Source organism: Asparagus officinalis, chromosome 2 (assembly GCF_001876935.1).
Source record: "Asparagus officinalis chromosome 2, Aspof.V1, whole genome shotgun sequence".
NCBI classification, from domain to species: Eukaryota; Viridiplantae; Streptophyta; class Magnoliopsida; order Asparagales; family Asparagaceae; genus Asparagus; species Asparagus officinalis.
In genome coordinates, this window is record NC_033795.1 from 21,389,152 (window position 1) to 21,394,820 (window position 5,669).

The 5,669-nt window shown below is 33.0% G+C and overlaps 1 pseudogene; it reads left to right on the plus strand.

Moving 5' to 3' along the window:
• Positions 1–5,461, plus strand: part of LOC109830923 — a 9,254-nt pseudogene extending 3,793 nt beyond the window's left edge.

Sequence of the window (5,669 nt, forward strand, 5' to 3'; positions counted from 1 at the left end):
CCTATATGATAGAGATATATGTAAGGATATATAAATAACACAAGGGTAAATAATCTAAACAAGATAGTGGATGAAATAAATGAGTAGTGCACAATTGGCGATATAAGATAAATGCAAAAATAAATACGCCAAAGACAAACTCAAACAAGCAATATGATCACGGAGTTCGGACCTTCCGTCCTACGTCTCCGCTCCCTACTCCCGGAGAGAAATCCACTATCACAACTGGGTTTTCTACGCTCACCCGAATAACGTTTATAACCACACTATGTCGGTTTTCAACGATCACCGATCAACGTCCACTCCGTTCGGACCTTCCGTCCTACGTCTCCGCTCCCCACTCCCGGGGAGAAATCCACTATCACAACTGGGTTTTCTACGCTCACTCGAATAACGTTTACACCTCACAGTATCGGTTTTCAACGCTCACCGATCAACGTCACTCCTCACACTCGGTTTTCTAGTTCACCAAAAACTTCACAACACACTCGGTTTCTAGCTCACCGAAAACCTAACAACACTCACAATGTAACAAATATAAATTTGTTCTCTACAATAGATGAGAACACAATTATTCACAACTCAATGTTACAATCTCTCACAACCCTAATATACTATGTATGTAAATACAGTAAGCTCAAAGTGGGTGTGTGTAACAATGAGATTAAAATCAAATCTAAACTCAATATAAAACTAGCTTTAATAGAAATGATAATTAACAAATAATTATAAATAAAAGCTAGAGTTGAGTTTAGGAAAACTTCTCTAGATCAAGATGGAGAGATGGAGATTTGAGGCCCAAACAAGAAGATAATCTCCTCCACTTGTGAAAGCTAAAACTGTTTTAAACTAAACCCTTAAACAAGCTTAAACAAGCTTAAACTCTTTTTAAAACCCTTGTTTAAAAACTTCTTGGCTTAGTTGAAAAAGAACAGCAATAGGGTATTTATTCCCACTCAAAGACTCAGCCAAAACCCCCAAAACAAAAGACCAAAAATCCAGCCAGCGGTAACAAAAAACTAGTCGTTGGAAACAGCCAGACTGAGCGGCGGTTGACCGGAAATTCTTGCGGTCGACCGCGATCTAGGTTCCAGTCTGAGAATCGAGCAGGAACTGCGTCGGTCGACCGGTACGGTCGACTTCTTCGGTCGACCGCATCGGTCGACCGATCGACCGATGGAGCTCTCGGTCGACCGCACCGGTCGACCGACCAACTCTCTGCTGCATGGTGACGAAAGAACAAATGATCGGTCGACCGAGAACTGACACAGCAAAAAAACAGGTTTTAGAGCTTATTTTAAAACACTGTTTAAAAATATCAAATAAATTCCAAAAAATATAAAACTTTGGGGAATGATTGTAGACATGATAATAAACATTCTACAATGTCTGGTTTCGAAAAAGGACTTCCCAAATGAAAAATATCATCATTTTACAAAATAGTCCAAAACATAAAAATATGAGATACTTGAATTTTGATGTTTTTGACATAAACTAACTTTTGAAACTTTGTGAAATGTTTTTATAGACTTAGTAAAACATGTATAAACTGATATTGAAGTCTACAAACTAAGAATATAATATTTTCACAAAATTGCATATTTTATGTAATGTTTTCAAAAACACAATAGAAAATATGAAATAGATAATTTCATATATATAATCATAAAAACTCAAAACACATGTATGTATATATATAACTATATATATGCACAGAAACCAAAACTTATGTATATATATATAACTATATATATATATATACACGAAGAAACCATGTGTGTGTATAGATATTGAGCTTAACGTACTTAACACACATAATATAAATCCTAAACTAAATTACCCAAGCTTGATCTTGATCTTCATTGAGCTCAACTTGGTACACGTTGCGGATGAAGCTTGAACTTGATCTTTAACTTGAATTGTACGTTGCTTCACCGACATTCCGCCAACCTCCTTTGGATATGATCGTTGAAGCTCTATTCCATCCATCCTCCAACAACGTTGTTTGTCTATAATAAATAAGAAAACACAAATACTAGACAAACAACATTAGTGGTAAATTGTTTGTTAAACATCATCAAAACAAGAAGGCCAACAATCTCCCCCTTTTTGATGATGACAAACAATTTACGCTAATATTTGGTACTTAATAATTTAAATTATTACTTTTTTAAATTTAATATAAAGAGGAGCTCTAATAACATTTATTTATTTACCTACAATATAAAAAGGAGATTTATTTCATAGTTAAGTGTATCAAATTAGTAACTAAAATAATAACTAATTATGCTTAAATTAGGATGATTATAGTTGGTCACTCACTATGAAGTTTTTATGAAGATATATATATTACTTTTTATAACTATTTGCACTGCCCATGTATAATTTACAAACTACTTCTTAATTTGACACATTAAATTAGTTTTTCTTTGTAGAAATTTCTTCTTTGACTTTTAGACTTTGTAATCACTATATCACCATTTTAGCGTAGAAAGGACCTTATTTTTTATGGCTTAAAGCCAATATTTGAGTTGAACTGAAGTACATACTATTGCTACTATGCGTATATATTTTTTTAAAAAAATTAAATCAACACTTTTTAAGTAGAAGAGAATATTCTAACCTCTGATATTATAAAAACTAAATATAGCAAATTGAGTGATTAGCAAAAGAGAACTTACATCAGAAAAGTGTGAATAATAAGATAAAAAGGAAAGCTAATGACATCGCCAACAATACTATAACTAGAAAACTACAATGTAAAGTTATTATATTTTGTGGAACCCAACTACTGACTATAAGCATTGAGGTTTTAATATATATACTTTATAATTTATTTTAAAATGTCATATATAGTAATATCGCTGTAATAATATCGTTATTAGGAAAAATTCTTCATGAATCAATATGTTCGTTACGATATATAAGCTATGCACTCCAAATTCTTGTGTCTTTTATAGAGTCAAAAAGTTTGAATACGAGCCTCTAACATGTTGCTCTCACAACAATAAAATCCACTTAGCAGATATGGATATTCTAGATAAGTTATGTATCCTATATACAATATAATTACCCTAGACAAGTGAGTTATAATAGTATTTTTTATTCACATCGTTTAGGGTAAGATTTGATAGGGACCTTGTATCAAAGTAAAAAAAATTATATTTAGAGCTCATAGTGAAATATATCATAATCTTTATGTTCTAATTTTGTAAGGAAATAATTCTTCATACTTTTAGTTTTACTTCTATGATACAGAGGATGAGTTATAAAATTAAATGAGAATATTAGATAATGTAAATATGAGAGAAATAATAACTAAAAGTTATTGTGAATATGAGTCAAATCACAACTAAAAGTTTAGTGGACATATTGCAAGTAAATTCATATGCAATTTTTTTTAATGAATTGAACGATCACCCATCTTTTAAAGACTTCAAGATAATAATAAATAGAGGTGTTGTATTAAATTAATGTGTTTATAACTCACAAATAATAGATCACGTGGCCACAATCTGGGTTGAAGGAAACAATGACAATATTTTATTTAAGAGAGAGATTATTGAGTTGATGATCAATCCAAAAAAAAACTTTATTTTCTTTTTTATTTTCACTCTATTGTTATCAATTTAAATAATCATGATATTCAACCACGTGCATTGCACGTGCATCTCAACTAGTACTAAATAATGGTGGGACTATTGTACCGTATAACACCGGTTGCATATTAAAGGTGATACCTGACAAACATGTCTCTATCAAAGCAAACATTAATTACTTCTGACTAAGAGAAGTTGCAATTGCTTCTTTTTTCCTTGCTGCCCTGTCATGAATAATTGGTCGTGCTATTTCAGTTGTCATGATCGATCGTTTCCTTTCAACAGGTAGTAGGCGATGGAGATGACAAGTATCTAATTGCTACTTCTGATCGGATTTATCCTGCAAGCCTGCCCATAAACTAAATATTATTTCATTGGACTGTATGACGTTTCCTTAATCGTTCATTAAAATATTGGAAAAAACCTTCTTACAATGACCTTTGAATAGGCAGCACCGGAATATTCTCGACTTGTTTCCGCAAAGAGACTGGGTCACATGGTAGGGATACAATGGGGATTTTTAGAATTCACCAATTTGAGAAAGCGGAGCAATTTTGCATCACCAGCCCAGATGGTAATGAGTCTTGGGAGATGCATGAGGAAATGCTAAAGAACTCCGGGGATTTCTATAAGGAGGTGAATTCTTCCGATGCTTCAAAACGTTACTTGTTAGGCTCGTTGCCTTCATGTGTTTATTTATGATCTAAATGTACGTAGTTTTGAATGTTACGGTTGAAACCTCCCATATCAAGTTGTGTCTATTGTTTCTGGTGCCTTGAACGATGCTGCAGCCAAAAAGTACGATCAGGAAGCGTGGTTTCCTGCATCAAAAACTTACAGGGAGTTGGTCTTCTTGTTCAAATTGCGCGGTTTTCCAGGCTAGAAGGTTGGGCATCGGATATGGCCAGAAAAAGGCAGGATGCATAGCCCTTGCTTCTAAAATAGAAAATTAAACTTTTAGGTAATAAAGTATATTAGGGATTCGAGAGAAATTTGTTTGGTCCCACACTCTAAAAGTATTTAGTTGTATGCTAATTGCTCTCCCATAACTGAAACTTGCTATCCACCACAACCAACATAACATGATATCAGAGTCCAATATGTTACGTGAACTAAAACCTAACTCTATTCCATCTTCTCTATAATCTCAAACAAACTCAAAAAAAGATCATAGTAAAAGTAAAAATAAAAGACAAGATTGTGTTTTATGATCTGATCAATTTTCTTTTCTCTGTCTACTGCTAAAGAAGTTTATTGTGTTTCATATAGGGAACTGTGTAATTGCATTGTATTCCTTTGCCATGAATAAGACCTTTTGTTTTTGGGTTAAATGTGGATAGACCCCTGCACTATATAGCCCAGGTGTAGATAAACCTCTTCTAGTTCCATTGGTGCGGATAGGCCTCCCAAGTGAACCTTTTTCACTCTTAAGAGGGGGGAAAAAAAAAGAGTCAAAAGATCTATCTGCACTTAATTTGGTAAATAGTACCGGGGTTATATTCTATCTGCACTTTGGTAAATAGTACATGGGTTCTATTCTCACCAAAGAACAATAAGGGGGTTTATCCGCAATTTGTTCGATAGTGTACGGGGTCTGTCTGCCTGCAATTAACCCTTTCTTTTTTTGATGTCATGTTACTGATCTATCTTTGTACTCCTGAGCTTATGTTAATCTGCTCTTTTTCCAGAATGATGAACAAGCAAAGCAGTTTGTGCACCTTATAAATTTTCCGACTTACAGAAAAATCTTCAAACCTACATATACTAAGTTGAAAACAAAGATAAAAATTTTAAAATTTGCAGAAACACCTAAAACTTTCAAAAGTTGCAAAAAAACACCTTATAAATTTGAAATTTATTGAAATACCATGAGAATTTCAAAACCAAAACCATTATGCTGAAAATATAAGAAATACAAGCAGCCCCTAAAAAAATTTTGACTTCACAAAAAACACGTGAAATATTTTAAAAATTGCTACAAACTACCTCAAAATTTTACATTACAAGAAGACACCTCTCTGCAAATTTTTTTTTATCTTTTTAGGACGTTTCTTATAATGTTAAAACTTT